Source organism: Toxotes jaculatrix, chromosome 2 (assembly GCF_017976425.1).
Source record: "Toxotes jaculatrix isolate fToxJac2 chromosome 2, fToxJac2.pri, whole genome shotgun sequence".
In the NCBI taxonomy this organism is placed as follows: domain Eukaryota; kingdom Metazoa; phylum Chordata; class Actinopteri; family Toxotidae; genus Toxotes; species Toxotes jaculatrix.
This window is the reverse complement of record NC_054395.1, coordinates 12,605,931-12,622,166: the sequence shown is the minus strand read 5'-3', so window position 1 is coordinate 12,622,166 and position 16,236 is coordinate 12,605,931. Positions and strand designations below refer to the sequence as shown.

At 39.0% G+C, this 16,236-nt stretch overlaps 1 protein-coding gene across 1 annotated transcript in view; it reads left to right on the top strand.

The window, feature by feature from the left end:
- The window catches only part of cacna1db (calcium channel, voltage-dependent, L type, alpha 1D subunit, b), an 80,405-nt gene that overhangs the window by 16,193 nt on the left and 47,976 nt on the right, over positions 1–16,236 (top strand). The window lies entirely within an intron of this gene.

The window sequence follows — 16,236 nt, the reverse complement described above, 5'->3', positions numbered from 1 at the left end:
TGAAATTAGAGCGGGAAGAAGATGAAGAGAGCAGTAAAGAGAGAAGAGAGCGAGAGAGGAAGGATTGTTTGGTGTTTTGAATGAGACCTGCTGTTTATCTGTTATTAACATGCTCATTCAGCTTCTAATTGAATTAATGTTGTTTTGAGCAGCTTTGAGCAGCAGCAATAATTTGTGTGTGCGTGTGTGTGTGTGTGTGTGTGTGTGTGCTGTGCATTTGTATCATCATTTACTTACTTACAAATGTAGACTGAGGAAACCATATCACCACACACATAACTGTTTTATATTGAGGCAGATCTCTGATGGCTCCACAGTCGTCGATCTTAATACCATCTCTGGATTAGTAAGCTTTTGGTGGTCAGCCAGTACCCACGCTGGCTCTTTTGACTGTGTTTGTGGCCATGTTCGCTCTTTTGACATCGGGATTATGAATATCCACGACTAAAAATAGAAGCAAGCTAGAATCGTATGGGCTTAATTGGAAAACCAGTGGAGAGAACAGAAAGGCACAGAGGCCAAACTCAGCTGCTGAACCATCGATAAACTCTGTCTGGAATGATGCTGCTACAGAGCAGGAAGAGATAAAAATGTTGACCATGGATTCAAATACAAAAAGTATTGTGACTTTGGCTTTTTTTTTTAAACTCCTATTCATATTATTTTTCTTTTTTTTTCTGATGAATTATTGTCAGTTGCATACTTGTTAACAGCCAAGGTTCCCATCATTCCAAATCAATGTTGTCCATGAGTTACACTAACAAGAAACAAACTTTAGAAAATTGAGCGCCTATACTGGTTTCCTTTGGGAATTGACCATTGTATAAGCACAATAACACATTAAAAGGTTCAGTCAAATCAAGTAAATTTTATTTTTATTGTCCAAAATGTCAAGTTTAACTCAAAGGACTTTATAATCTGTACAAGATCACAAGGAAAAAGAAAGAAACCTCAGGAAGAACAATAAAGGAGGCATCCCTCCTCCAGAACTGACTTGCAGTAGCTGTCGTGTGTGCAGAGTCAACAAAGGTGTCCTGGTGTAGATGATATCATCTGTGGTTCTGTGCCACATTATTTTCACTCACCACTGTGGCATCAGGAGATAACTCTGAGTCTGTCTGACTGGTGCACGATCGGTGCCAGCTTTGTTTTTAATCTGTTCTCCTTTGACTTTTTGACTGTTTAAATTTTTAGGTGTGACAAGTGTAATTAAATTTGTTCATCCATTTCTAATGAGGCTTCAGCTTTCTCTCGATGGAGTGTTCACGTCCTGCTCTACAGGAAACAAGGAAAATACATGGCATCTTATTTTGGTGGGATGACACTGCAACAGATAAAATAAGTATTTCTACAAATGTAACTGTTGCAGCTGGGTTAAGCTTTTACTTTGCTTTAATAAGAGACGAAAGCTGGTAACACCCAGCAGTTTACAGGCATCAGGCATCATCTATGTGGAACGAAGAGAAATGTTTTGTCTCCTGAAAAGTTTGATGGAAACAACTTTTGTGCAGTTTTAAGTAGCTTCCCTTTATGCTACAACTTTAAATGAGTCTTTGCCTCTGGGGAAAAAAAAGTACATATGACTATAACGTTTATCTACTACACAGGTTGAATTTTTTCATGACTCACTCACCTTCCCTGGCTTTCGATTGTCTGCTGACTGGATTAAACTCAGCTGCAAGTGTCTGTGTACCTGTGGTTTCCTGGCTCCCTTTTGGTTTGTGCTGTTGAGTTTAATCACAGGTAATGAGTGGACAGATTAGGGTTGACTCCATGAGATACATGGGTGAAACAGACTTAACGATATATTCCACAGATCAGACTATTCACAGAAAATACTGTATGATACGCGGTCTCTCTCATGCATTTATGCACATGGAATGATTCTTGGGCATGGCTAATTGGTTCAGTAAGTAGTAAGTAGCAATTACAGTGTTCTCCTTTGTATTCATATCTGATCATGATCTGATCATGTATATCTACCATAATAGAGCGAAAGGGAAAGAAAATCAGAAAGAGTAAGGCAGATGGGAACAGGGATGCCAAAAGGGAGAGACGTGAAGGAAGCAGACATGCTGTAGAGGAGAGGCGGGAGGCTGACAATACAAATCACATCTTTGTGTTTCTCCGCTCCTGTCCCTTCTTCCCACTGTGCGCTCCAGGACAAAGCAGGATTATCGACAGTCTTCCTTTCGTCCTTCCTCCCTTGGTTCCTTCCTTTCCTAGTATTTCACAGAAGGTAGCACTGAGAAGGTTTGCAGGTTAGATGTAGGTTCAGTGTCGACACAAATGAGCACAAACTTTTCACTGCTATCAGAAAGGGTTTTGGGTGATTTTGTAAATCGGTGCACTGGTTGCTATGAAGGGGAAAGGGCTCAGATTACCAGCTTTGGAACTGATATAAAACCAGGTCTATTGTACATGCAGGATCATTGGGATTTAGTCTAATAGATTTACTATATTTTACCAAAGTGTTGGGAAATGACTTGAAATCTTCAAGCTTGTGCAAAAATGTGCAGCTATAACCAGCAATAAATAGACAGGAGAGGTGAAGATAATTAACAATCTATTGAAGCATCCATAATATAAGCACTTCAGTTTTTCTCATGAATCTCATGAATATAACATGTAGAGCGAGAGATGGACAGTTGAGCAAAGGCAGACCTAATTCCCCAGTTACCAGAGTGTACTCTGTGTATCTGTGTGTGATGATAATCCTAGTTTTTTTTTTTCTTTTTTTAATCGAGCATTTTCAGAGAAGCTTAAAATATAATATAAATTTAGATGGGTGATCAAAGAGCTTTAGCATCACTTGCTGACATGACAGCCTCGCAGAAGACAGAACACTAATGGCGGTGACATCGGTGGCTCTTTTGTTCAGCCTGTAGTCGTCTAAAACAACAAGCAGCGCATCCTCAGCCTTTCTGGCCCTCATTAATCTTATTAAGACCATTGGGAACACAAGCTAATAGGAGCTGATTAGCCCGCTTCTGGCCGCCTGGCTGATTCACCTACATGCACCCGTTCACATGCACACGGCCTCACAGACACACTAGCACGTTGACAGAATCACACTCTCACTCTCACATGAGCACTCAGACATCCACAAAAAATATATTCATGCATAAACACTTGCAGGGTTTCTCCTACAAAGCTGGTTGGTTGGTTGGCAGAGGTAGAGTCCTTCCCCGAAGCACTTTATATTTGCTTGTATGAGCCATATAAGCAAACACACATTTTTCACAATTTAGTCACTGTGATGTTGCTTTAGTCTTAACCAGGTTTTGTTTGTAAGATGACCAAATACATGTGGATCAAAGCCAGCATGAAATGTTGGTTTTCACTTTTCAGCCAACTCAAAATGTGTAATGGTTCCAGAAACAAATCATTAGATAATAAAGTAAAGAGAAAAACATACTCTGCATAGGGACATGTTACCCTCTGATAATGTGATAAAACTGATTTTGTTTTATTTAGGTCAGTGAATATTTTTTATTTTAAAAAATTGATCTTGCAACAACAACAAAAAAAAACAAGATTTAGCAAAAGGAGTTTTTATCATGTTTGTTCTTTTTAGTCTTTTCAATAAGTCATCTTGCTGTGTATTCATAAAAATGCTGATATAGTTAAAGCAAGACTATGTACCTTTGGCTGAGCAGCGGCTACAGCTCCACTGAATCTGTGGCTCGGCCTGCCTGACTAATGGTCTCTCTTCAAGACACACTTAACTTTTCTGTCCCTAACCTTAACTTCAACCATCAAAGCTACATACCCATCCTCTACACTGACCTGATCCTAACATTAACCCTGAAACCAGATTGGTCATCATAAAGATAGAAGTTAACAAACACACACTTCTCAGCAATCTCAGAATTGATATCAAAACGGAACCTGCCACCAACAAAGACTCTCCTAACTGAACAGCCTTTTGTCTTGCACTATCCTAGAAAACACAAATCTGCCTCACATCCTGTCCTTCAGTGTGTTAAACACCAGTGGACTCTTGTCACAGCAGCTCCTCAACATGAACAAAGACTGATGGGTAGAAGGGATGGAGGAGAAATGAGGGTGGCAGAGAGTTTTCCTTCAGGCTAAAGCAACTGAGAGGATGATAAAAATACAAGTCTTCATTAGTAACCAGTTGATGAAACAGTAAGTTATATTTAGTTTATATATATATATATAATATTAAGCATCTGAAGCACTTGTGAGCCAAATAATTACATTTTTTTCACAGTTTAGTCACAGTGATGTTGCTTTAGTCTTAATCAGTTTTACATACATACAATACATATGGATCAAAGCCAGCATGAAGTGTTGGTTTTCACTTTTCAGTCAACTTAAAGTGTGTAATGGTTCCAGTAACAAATCATTAGATAATAATGTAAAATGTAGAGTGATTGTGGTGGATTTACTGTATGTTATGATACTCCATATCCATTTGCAATTTGTGGTCAGAAACAAATCTTGTATAGTTGTAAAGTCCAGGAAATTGTGCTGCATAATTCATATGGTGGGTTCAGAACTTGTTTTGTGTCTAAAATGTCAAATATCAAACTTCAGACTATGTGTGACCATCAGAGCCACTTGTTTCCTCCTGTGTACTGAGGAACTCAGTACTCAGTACACATCCCCAGCTGATTATGACATATTGAGTCATTTGACTCCGATAAATCCTCAAATAAATGTTTTTTTTTACTTTTCCCCATGTGTACCCATGATGTGAATATACAGTAGGAAGCCTGATCAGTCACTCAAAGACTTTTTGAATATACATTATGGCTTTTTGACTGTACTAATAAAGATTCAAAGATTTTATTTGTCACATGCTCAAACATTATGTACAGTGAAATGCTGGGTGTTACAGTCCTAACGCAGGCTGTGTTAAAAGACTAGTATACACTAAAAAGTATTATTAGAATAAGAGTAAAATTTAAAAAAGACACAAAGGTTTAATTCAAAGATAAAAACTATGTGCAAAATAAATACAATAATTGTGTATATAGCTTAACTGGGCTGTGCAGTGAAGTAGGCTATATAAAAATGTCACAAAAGTAAAGCAAACTATACAATAACCTTTTCTTCACCCATGCAAGTGCGAAGATGTGAATGTATCAGGCAATGCAATGGATTCACAGAGGACAATGTGCCAGATAAGGCTGAGGATAAACCGAGGTCAGAGGTCAGAGTTCATCAGCCTCATCTTGCTCTGGTTCTGCACCTTCTAGTACGGTTTGTCTTGCAGAGATGGGAGAATAGGTCTCTGTAGGGCTTTATGGTCCAGAGCAGAGCAGATGTGACTCCTCTATGTTCCTTACTAATGTCATAGTTAATTTAGGTGCTATATGATTTATTTATAATGTGCATTTATTTAGATTGTGCTTATTTTTTTTGCATTACCAAAGACAACTAGTTTTCTAAGCCAAACAGTCAGTGGAAATACGTTTTTAAAGTTCTAATGACTTCCTGTTTACATCATGTGACCCAGGCTGACATCATAACAGCTCTTAGTCACAGACAGATCATTATGGGATGCTGCAGTACCTGCCTGTTGGGGTGGGGGATGAACAGGGTTACACTGAACACACACAACACATACACACACTAATCTGAACCACATGGCATTGAGTGTTATTTCAGCTTGTGTTATCATCACTGAGGGTAGTGACATCGAGTGAACCTGTGTCTGGTGTGTGTGTGTGTGTGTGTGTGTTTGTGTGTGTGTGTGTGTGTGTGTGTGTGTCTGTGTGATGCTCCCAGCTGATCTATTAGGCCGGTGAGGCATGATGGTGGTATGGGCCAGTCTTTCTCTGTAATCAATTTCAGCACACAGTCACACAGACACACACACACACGAACATGTATGTGTACTGGAATATACAGAGTTAGAATGACAGTCACCTGGAAAACACACATCAAATCCATCATATACAGTCCTGAAATCAAGGTGTACATAACAACCAGACAGAAAAGAGCCTGTATCTTTGACAGTACAGCAGCCATCTGCAGAACAACGCTCTTATATTGTATAGCTAGTTGACAATCACCACCTCAGCCCCTGTCACCTCCTGTCTCTCTCTGGGTAGCTCAGTGCTGTCAGATTATTTGCAGCCTCAGGTAACTGGGTGACTGGATTTGTGTTGCTTACCTTGCGACTTGAAGCAGTTCACATACTATAAACCTGGCCAGGTAATTTGCTTTGTGAAATTAAAGCTGGCTGACTGAAACAATTTAACTCAAATAAATGTATACATTTATTAATCTTCATTTGTAACTATGCCTGACTTACAAAACATGTCTGTTCTGTGGGAGAACATACTCTACACATAGCCTCTGATAATGTGGTAAAACTCTGATTTTGTTTTTTAATAGTAGAATAAGTGCAGAGAAACACCATCCTCAGTTTTTATTTGACAGAAGCCAAAAGTGTCCTCATTGTCGAGGGCAATACTGAGATTGGTCCCCATAAAGATACAAGTTAACAAACACACACTTCTCAGCAATCTCAGAATTGATATCAAAACGGACACAAAGACTCTCCTAACTGAACAGCCTTTTGTCTTGCATTATTCTAGTAAACACAAATCTGCCTCACATCCTGTCCTTCAGTGTTTTAAACAACAGTGGACTCTTGTCACAGCAGCTCCTCCACATGAACAAAGACTGATGGGTAGAAGGGATGGAGGAGAAATGAGGGTGGCAGAGAGTTTTCTCTTCCTTCAGGCTGAAGCAACTGAGAGGATGATAAAAATACACAAAGTCTTCATTAGTAACCAGTTGATGAAAGAATATCAAGCATCTGAAGCATCTTTGAGCCTCATGATCAAACACATTTTTTCACAATATAGTCACAGTGATGTTGCTTTAGTCTTAACCAGTTGTTTGTGAGAGGGCTAAATACACGTGGATCTAAGCCAGCATGAAGTGATGCTTTTCACTTTTCAGCCAACTCAAAATGTGTAATGGTTCCAGAAACAAATCATTAGATAATAACGTAAAATGTAGAGTGATTGTGGTGGATTTACTGTATGGTGTGATTCTCTATATCCATTTGCAATTTGTGGTCAGAAACAAATCTTGTATAGTTGTAAAGTCCAGGAAATTGTGCTGCATAATTCATATGGTGTGCTCAGGACTAATTTTGTGTCTTAGCAACATTCATCAGCTGCTCATCAGCACAACAGGGACAATGCATTTCAGAAACTAATAAAACATTTAAGACATTTGCAACTGTTCTTCTAGAGACTGTGCAACTGCAGGTTGCTTAAAAAAATGCGTGTTTATTTTAGTGTTGTCATTTTGTACATATGGTGTCTTTTTTGTGTTGTGATAGAGTGTGGAAGGAAAAAGAAGCGCTGTTAAAGGTTTACCACTGCTCACTCACTCTGCCTTAAAAAAAAAGAAAAAAAAAGACTCCACTCTCATATCTCTCTGTGAAATATGAAACTTAGGATAACACAAAGACTGGAAACAGGGTAAACTGCTAACCTGGCACTGTCCACAAGTGACAAAAAACAGCATTTAAGCACCTCTAAAGCTCTCTGCGCATGTTACAACATGTTGTGTAGTGGTGTCATGATAGGTGGGTATACTGTTCACCTCATTTTTTGTAGTTGTGTGTGCCTGAGAGCTATGATTCTCGCAGGTTATGGAATGGCAGCAGTGGAAGACTTTCCAGGCTTGGTGCTGTTTTATGTGGGTATTTCTGTTACCTGAGAGGAGGCACTGCCTTACAGGCTAAGGTCAGGGCAGAAAAGTCACTGAAGCGCAGTGAACACAAGGGGGGAGTTGTAGGTTTCAGCAGTGAGGGTCACTTCCGCGTTCAAAAATCTGCTGTTCCTCGACTGCCGCTGGGGGCTGGCTCCAGAAGTGAGCAATTCTCCATTAACCTCCATGTTAAAATAGCCAACTTTACAGCCTATAAACATATTTACAGCCTGGTACATTTTTTGTTTTTGGTCTCTATTGATAGTTTCCACCTCTGTGGGGGGAATTTTTTTGTACCACAACCGTTCTAGTGTTATTTAGGCTTAAAACTCTTACATAAATTAGGGCGTGGTTACGTTGAGTGACAGCTCCATAGACGGTCACTGGCAGTTAGCTCTTTGCTAAAGCATCGGCTACATCCAGAAGCTTCCGGCTACCTCCAGCGGTTGACAGGGGTTGCAGTGTCCGTGTTTATTTGCCAATGTATGGCTTGTTGTAGTGTAGACTGTACTAACCGACTGTCGAAGGAGTCTGTGTTGCAGTTTTTTCGGTAAGTAAATTTCTCACTATTTTACCTGGATGTTTGCACTAATTAGCATGTATTAGCATATTTTGGCGCTGGCTTACGACTTGTCGATTTATGGTCGCTGCTGATACAGATAGAGGACTGGAGCAGCTAATGTTAGGAACGCTGTTGCGGTGTGTTCCGTGCTCTCAGAGGGTGTACTAGGCTACAATTTTATTTCGTCTCATTTTTCCGTTTAAAAAGTCTGAGTTGTATGCTGTGTGTCGCGGTTACATGGGTTCGAGCTAGTCGGGTCGGACTCGGGAACTGTCGTGTGGTGGATGTAGCCGCGTGTAGCTGCCGCTTCGCTTGTTAGCCTAGCTAGCTGATTAGCTGATTAGCCTTAGGCTAGCTCGGTTGCTCTGAATGTTGCAAGTCCACAAACCTAAATGATCATATAGGCTTTTTTTGTCTGCACCCCGTGATAGGACTCATCGGCGTCCTGTGCATTAGTGGCTCAACAGTAGAAGGCGTACTGGGCCTTTGTGGTCATGGTTACAGTAAGAAAAATGCTAAGTTAACTTAAGTTAAGGTTTGGTTAGCTTTAGGCACAAAGACTTGTTTAGGCCATGGTTTTGGTAAGAAGAAGTACTTCTTTAAGCATAGAGGATCTTCATGGTCATTGTTACAATAACAAACACACTTAAAGTTGTGGAATGGTCATGGATAAAAGAAACAACACTGTCTTGGTCAATGATCAGTTTCAAATGTTGTTGTTTTGGGTTGTGTACATTACCTCTCCACATAATCCTAGTTATAATAAGTTGGTGGTTCTTCTTTCTGTACATTGCTATAGACTTATATTCAAACATTTTAGTCCATGACATTGTTGTTCCAACAGCGCCTTTTGTGTATTTGTGCTACAAACTATATTTTCTAAAGGTCCAGCATTGCTGTGCTATGTTTGAAATAGATCAGAAAAACTAAGATCACATTCAGATAATTAATTAGGTGGTCACATGTAGTGGGACAGTGCAAAAAAAAAAAAAAAGAAATTGTTAGTATAACTGCAAGGATTCACACAACATAATGTGGCACTTGCAGAGTACAGCCAACTCACCACTGCTGCTACCAGTTTCGCTTATTGTGGAACACACCAATGAATTCTTACCATAATAGCCTAAAAACAGAGTGTGCAATACAGTAACCACACAGACAGTTGCAATATAATTCAGTCTGATTCACAATCTCTGCAATAAATACAACCTTTGTGAAGCTTCTAAAAGCTGCAGTTTATTGTGATTTGTTTTTAGATTGATTTTGCAAAATGCGAAATGACCCTGTGGAGGAACTTGGTGTTATTTTCCCCTTATGTAGATAAATCTAGACGAATCTAGATGATTTTTTTCTGAGTTCACTGAGGGTTCACAAACAGATTATCAAAAAGCTGATGTATGATAATTTGCCATACTCACACTTTTTGTTTTTCTAAACAAAAAGTGTGAGTATGGCATACTAAAAACATATTATGCTGGTGGTCTTTCCTCCTTTCTGTCTCTCCTTTATATGTCCCTCGATCATTTTCTTACTCTAGCTATCCTTTTTCTCTGTCCTATCCTTGCTTCTCTTCACTTCTTCTCTCTCTTTGGTTTTGTTATCTGTCCATCATCCTTCTCTCCTCTTTTTCTACTCTCCTAATCTTATTTTTCTCTGTCTTGCTGTGACCTGACTGCTCTAATCCTTTACTTCATCTACTGTTTGGTTGCAGCTTTCCAAGCCAAGGTCAGAGCCTACAAAAATAATTTAGCATTGGATATCATCATTTCAGACTGCATTTCTCTCTATCATGAATGTCCTGTGCAAACTTTACTTTTCGGTCAGTCAGTGTCCCCTGACAAAAGACATTTTGGTCACGTGGCAATGTGGAAACTGATCATGTTGTCAAATCTCATTTTTTTAACAACAGCCCTTTACATGCTCTAAATATGATAATATCATAGTAATTAAATGCCTGAAATCATATTAAATTAACTGCAGATTATACCTCGTATGGCATCTGGCATATTTACAATATGTAAATGATGTAATAATAAAATTGACTAATTATGCACCAACTCTGTTGATATGATAAATTAATGTTTACTCACTTAGTTACTAATTTTTAGCCATAGAATGACTTTGTTACAGCACTGTGCATGAGCAGACAGGAGTTTGGTGTCTTTGTTGAAGGACACTTCGTCAGGAACATGATCTGGTCTGTACCAAATATTACCAGTTGGTTGACCAAGGGCTTCAGGCTCTTTAAGACTGCAGATTTCAATAATGTAGTGGGATATCCATGTACAGCATGATCCCACCTTGCTAGCTCAGTATTCATTACAAGTTTTGAGTCTGCAAACAGCCAGTATTGATTTCAGTCTGGTCAGATACATACCAGTCAATCAGCAAATTTTTAAGGTGCCTCAGGGTATTTTTTCCATATGTATCCATAAGATATGTTTTTATTCAGTGTGAAATATTTTTGAATCCTGTATTACTTACGCACATGGAACCAGTAACAGGAACATGTGTCCACGTGCTCGTGTGTGTGGATCCTTGTTCATGTGCATGGTACAACCTAAGTGGAGACTATAGCTTTAACATGACTCGCCTCCTCTCTAAACTCTTGAACCTTGGCAGTAACTATTATGATAAAACATGGCAGAGTATAAAATTAGTTTTATAATTATTTTCATTTTATGAAGTGTGATTCAGCACAACCTTTTCTCACTTTGTATTTATTATTTATCAATTTATTATTGTTTCATACATAGGAGAACATTGTCTGTGTTTCCAGAACAGCTGTCACAGAACAGGGTTGAAAAAGTAAAGACGACTAATGGCAGCACGGCAAGTTGAATGCAGGAAAGATCTGTCAATCATTTGTTGTACAGCTCAAGTCTCAAGCCAAGTAATTGTGGCCAAATCTTTTTATATTAACAGCACAACTCTAAATTTTTTTTTTTCTTTTCCTTACCCAAACTGTACAGATAGTCATCGACTGAAAACATGCTCCTCAGTCTCTGTGAATGCAAAGCCTTAATGTAGGACATTTTGTTTGTCCTCTGCACAGAGACTGTGAGCTCTCTTGGCTTCAGCTCAAGCAAGCAAAATTTCTTGTCCAGCTCCCAAAACAAGGGATTTTTGAGAGCTTACAGGATGCACTTCTCCTCCTTAAATCAATTAAGCTGCCTCACTTTCTCCCTGCTTTGGGTGCTTGGGTCTGTGTTGTGCTGTGCTCTATGTTTGAATAAAATCTTAAAGCCACGGAAGGTAAAGTTTAAGGGAAAGCAGCACAAATGCACTCAGCCCTCCTACGTAAATGACAAGTAGCCAGTGGTGTTTACCTGCTTAGGGAAAAACATAGAAACAGTTCTCATGGAATTTTCCATACTTTTCTGAAGGGACTTCAGTGAGGGCAACTCTTGGGGATTACCACTCACTATCATGTGTTTTACTGAAGCCAGAAAATCTAAATCCGTGGGTGGAACCTGGTTGGAGCTGGATAAGCATAATGCAAAAACTGTGAAGCCTTATGAATCAAGATAAAAACATATGTATCACCAAAAACACGACAATATTGGAAGAAGTCAAATTAGCTATTGAGAATAAAAGGAAAAATACTGACCTTTAATATTTCTGGAGAGACTTTGTGGTTAGTTTGTTAGTGGTTTTTTGGTTATCTCTAATTCCATTTGTTTGTTGGTTCAGCAGCATGTTATGGTCTTAAACAGTCTTGATGGTTGCCTTTAGCAATTAAGAGGCCAATTAAGATTTCAATGTCCTAACACATGGCAAAATATGAATGTGGAATAATAATAATATTTTTTTTAAATTCAAACTAAATGTGAACATGGAAGGTCTTTTATGTGTGAAATGTTGCTTATTCTCACTTCAGCCTCGCAGATTTAAAGGGCGTTTGCTGGTTACAAAAGATTTAATAATGTATTATTTTAAAAAATGTTCAAGCTAAAGAGCTGAGCCTTCACTGGAGCGCATCATACTGACCCAGTGTGCTGCACCAGAGGCAGTTGTCTTGAGTATCCCAACTTCAAATCTCATTCTCTGCCCACACATAAAACAAGCCTGGTTTCCATGGCAACGTTCTGCCTATCACAGCCGTACTACAAGCACAGAAGGACAGTACCGTGATGCACTAGTGTAGTGTCCTTCACTGAATGTGGACATGTGAACCGAGAGCCGCTAGACCCAGTAACTTTCACTGTGTCGTTTACCTTTAATTCTGTAATTCTATTGATAGTGTTACAAGTAAATGGTACATACAGGCCAACGCACTGTCTCAAGGTAATAGAGACCTGTCCTCTTGCCACTGAATGAATACATCAAGTTTCTTTTTTTTTTTCTGTCTGTTGATTTTTATTTTTGAACATCTGACAGTTTTAAGTGTTTGTGTAATTGCTTACACTTCAACTTTCATTGTTTCCATTGTGTGTGTTCATGTCAGTTTGTTTATACATCTGTTTGTGTGTTTACTTGGTATGAGAGATCATGTGACGACTCCATTTGCTATCTCCATTGTCCTGCGGTAATCTCTATTCTTCAGGCGCAGCCCCACTCCTGCTTCACAACCTGCATGGGGTTGATTCAGACACACAGACAGACACACACACACGTCCGGACACACACTTTGTCAGCTGTTCACTGAGCAGAAGAGCGGACATTTCAGACCAATGTAAACAACAGGAGAATGGAGCAAGAATGTTAAATTGGATGGAGGCAAGTGTGTGTTCATGTGTGCTCCAAAGGCTGTTATCAGTGTGAAACAGCTCTGAGTCATGGCGCTTGTTGACCTTAGCAGGTCATCACCCAGCTACTGTAATGACATACCACTCAGGTTACACCAGTTAATGATTAGGAGCACAAAGACACGGCCATTGTAGAAAAATCAGTATGAGCAGAATCAGTTTGATCAGTGGAAGCATCTGCAGCACAAAAGGACCACAGCACTGATTTTACATGTTTTGGTCCATTTACTAAAAAATGAGAATATTTCTTATTACTGCTGGATGTTTTTCAAACCTTGCTGAAACCATTTCAGATTCTGAAATCAAATGGCAGACTATTGAGTTGTGCAGTTAATTTCGGTGAATGCCGATGTTTTCACCCGTGTCTGTTTGTTTGTTTGTTTACTTGCCAGCAGGGTTACACAAAAAGTACTTAACCGATTTGCACCAAACTCGTGGAGGGATTCCTTTTTCCTTTTATTTTTCAATTACAAGAGCAAGACAGACGTGTAGGATTGTTTGGCCTTGGCAGAGTTAGCACTGTCTTCTAGTTCCTTCCTAGTTGTCAAAGTTATATTACTGCTTTGAGGTAACACAGTGCAGTATTACCATTATCAACAATAATGAACTGTACCCGAATCATGTGTTATAAATAGTTGATAGATTACAGAGCTTAAGTAAGTCTGCTATTCATTTTTCTACTTTGCAGGAAGTAGATTTCCTCCAGGTTTTAGGATACATAAATACACTTCTTGTGTCTTGCAATTTGTGTGTGAAATTATTTTTCTTTTTCTTTTATTTTTTTTTTAAATTATATCTGTTCCCTCATTTAAAAATTCAGAATCTATGAATAAGCCAGAATTTTCCATTCCAAAAGTTTAATTTCTGGACATGTCTCCTACTTCACTGAAAAGTCAGTCACAAATCCTGCTGGTGTCTGCGCCTGTTAGACTCAGATTTAAGGTGAGAAGAGAAGAACTTCCTCTCATCAGCAAGTGAATGTGACAACAGCCTTCTAGTGTCAAACTATGCACCTCCATCATTCTGCTCGGTGAATCTTAAACATCCAAGTGAAGTGACAATAAGCAAAACACATCTTTGAGCAGAGGGGGACTTAAATGAAAGCCAGTGGGTGTCTGAAAAGAAAATACATTCCAAAATCAAGACTGCAATGGAAAATGCTCAGCGTTAATAAAATATATTTATATATATATATATATATATATACACACACACACATATATATTTATACATGCAGTAATGGAACTAAAACACACTGAAGCTACCCTTGGTGTAACTGTACACGTCCAAACTGTGCCTGTCTCTAAATCACCATTGCCAGGAGCGTCTATAATACTTGTGTAAAACTATGTGTGTCTTGCTGCCTTTCAGAAATGTGGTTTGAGTGTGTGTACTACCGCAGGTCTCTCTGCCCGTGTGTGTGGGTGTGAAGTCAGTGCATGTTACTGTTGTCGTCAGTGTCTTTCTGTAAGCATGAATGTGTCTGTGTGAATCTTTGCGCACGCTGTCCAAGTGCGCTTTGTGTGTTTGTGTGTGTCCTTTAAATCAACAAAAGAAGTGCTTTGGCTTAGTGGGCCTTAAAACCTGCCAACTCACTAACCTTTTGCATTGAGGGAGTCAGAGAGAGACGTACGCAGAGAGGAAGAGAGAGAGACAGTTTGTGTGTGGGAGAGACAGAGAGGGAAAGGGAGAGAGAAGTGAGATACGTAGGAGAGTGAAAGGTGTTTCTGTGCGAGAGAAAGAAAGTGGAGGTGAGAAAGTGAAACAATGTGTAAACACAATAAATAGAGTGAAATGTCCAAATTCAGGGGCTTGTTTCCATCATCAGACACATTGTTACCATGGAAACATGCCGATGATGCAGCAGGACATACAGTATGGCTGAAGAGGTTTTATCTTTGGGATGGCACACATTTTTTAGATTTATCTCTGTTCATTCACTCTGATGGTCACTGCTCATCGCCATTAGTTATTTAGGAAGTATGTTTTTTTTTGTTTTCTTTTTTAACTCATAACTACAAATTTGAAATGAATCAGTTCCTGTATTGGGTTTGTGAGGGTCACCTGAATGCATTGCAATGTCACTGGAAACATATGGGTTATAATTTCATACAGGTCTTCTCCACCCACATTCCTCCATTACAGGCCAGTATTACATGTTTCTCAGTGCTGCATCTTTCAGAGGGTGTTTTAGCTCTGCTTTCAAAGTGACAGCCATGACTGTTCAAAGTTCTTATGAGGTTCGAATGTTTTATTTTCTGTGAATGCCACAGCATGGACTATCAACCATGAACTACTTCAATTTTTAAATCAAGAAAAAAAATGAAATGGTTTTGTGTTCTTTTCTTCCAGAAACAATGAAGAAAAAAATACCCTATGACTGTAAAGCACAGAGATTATCTTAAACTAGCAGACATGCACATGTATAACAAACCAAATATGTTGAATTGCATGTATATTTTTACCCTCAAGAATGAACCAGAAGTGTCTCCACTCACAACTTTCCTCCGATAATCACAATCTCAAGATCTACATGAGTTTGTAGTGAAAAACACAGTGGAAAGAACAGGTGAAATGGTTGCATATATAAAAGATCTCTCAATCAAATCTCACATCTCAGAAACCTGGACCAAATCACCACTCAGAAAATGGGACATGACACACATATACCTACAGCCAGACAGTCACTCCACCCACTCATGAGATTCACTTGCTTCCTTGCATGTAGATGTCAGATCTGATAAAATCATCTTTTCTCTCTCTTCGCTTTGCTCCCTCTCATCTTAATGTCATCATTTAAACTGGATAAAAGAATTCAGCCCCGCATTGCTGTAGCTATCCTTGATATGTCACTAAGCTTTATTACACACATGAAGCGTGTAAAAATACATGCGTGCACAGAGATACGTACCAGGCTGTGTCAGCTCACAAAGACAAATACAAGTCAACTCTATTAGAATATAATTCATCATTATACTCACTGAATGAAAGAATCATACTGTATCTATCTATGTATACACACACACACACACACACACACATATATATATATATAGTTTAGCTTTTTTGATAAGCAAAACAATATTTTGACCTTGACACCATTTGTCATCCAGCTTAGGAGTGAGGAGGTCCAGGATTTACACATGGTGGGCTTCTGTTTGACTGTTGCAGTCCGTTTTCACCAACTTCTTCCTTATTTTGCTTTTTAAAAATATTCCA